The following is a 906-nucleotide window of genomic DNA, read 5'->3' as shown; positions in this document are numbered from 1 at the left end:
ATTTGAATAGAATTGAAAATTCAGCAGCCCTAGGACTACATTCCTTCAACTGTCTGAGACTCCTTATGCCTCAGCTCTTCAGAATCTATGCATTTTCTGCCTAAGCATCTATTTTGAAAGTGTTAGAGATAGCTGAAACCAAGTAAGTGGCATCAAATGCACAGACCCAACTAAAAAAAAAAAAAACTATGAAAAGAATAGGAATCTAGATATCCTGCCTTTGCTGCTTTTACAGAAAGAATGGACTTCACAGTCACCCACACGGTTTCCTAGTCTGAAATTAGTCAAAGCCGGATTTTGGCATGCACTCATTTTATCACATTCTGATCTAAACTTTGGATTCATTTTACATTACTTGGATGCCTCAGGGAGTCCAGACAGGCCACCTGATGAGCTTCAAAATCCTTTGTGCCCGAGATGTCTGTTTCCTTAGAGATCACCCTTCTCTCCTCTTCCCCCTCCCTTCTCAGCAGTAGCTTTGAAGAGGTGAAAACAGCCAAGCCCTGCTGCATCGACTTGGAGAATTTTTTTCTCATTAGGTCTATCTTTCTTCTATCCCCAATGTCCAACGAGGACTTTATGGAGGTGAGGGTGATGAAGCAGTTATAAGTAGGGCAGTGCCACCTGGGGCATCTCACACGATGGACAGGCTCGGCAGGAATCCTGGAAATAGTTGACTTTACATAAGCCAAGACTGTAGCAGCTAAAGTCACATCACCTCTAAGAAGTCTTCTCCTATTAAGCCCACTTTACCCCGGCTCACTCTCCCTCCTGTGATAGCTATACACGGGTCTGTCATCTTTGGACACTTGATATTCGCCCCACACCAAAACTTACAGCCACTTATGCACATAACTTTAAATTATACATTATAAATTATTTACTTGCAATATCTGTCTCCCCAGT

This window comes from Tachyglossus aculeatus, chromosome 6 (genome assembly GCF_015852505.1).
Source record: "Tachyglossus aculeatus isolate mTacAcu1 chromosome 6, mTacAcu1.pri, whole genome shotgun sequence".
Lineage (NCBI taxonomy): Eukaryota > Metazoa > Chordata > Mammalia > Monotremata > Tachyglossidae > Tachyglossus > Tachyglossus aculeatus.
This window is presented reverse-complemented; position numbering follows the sequence as displayed.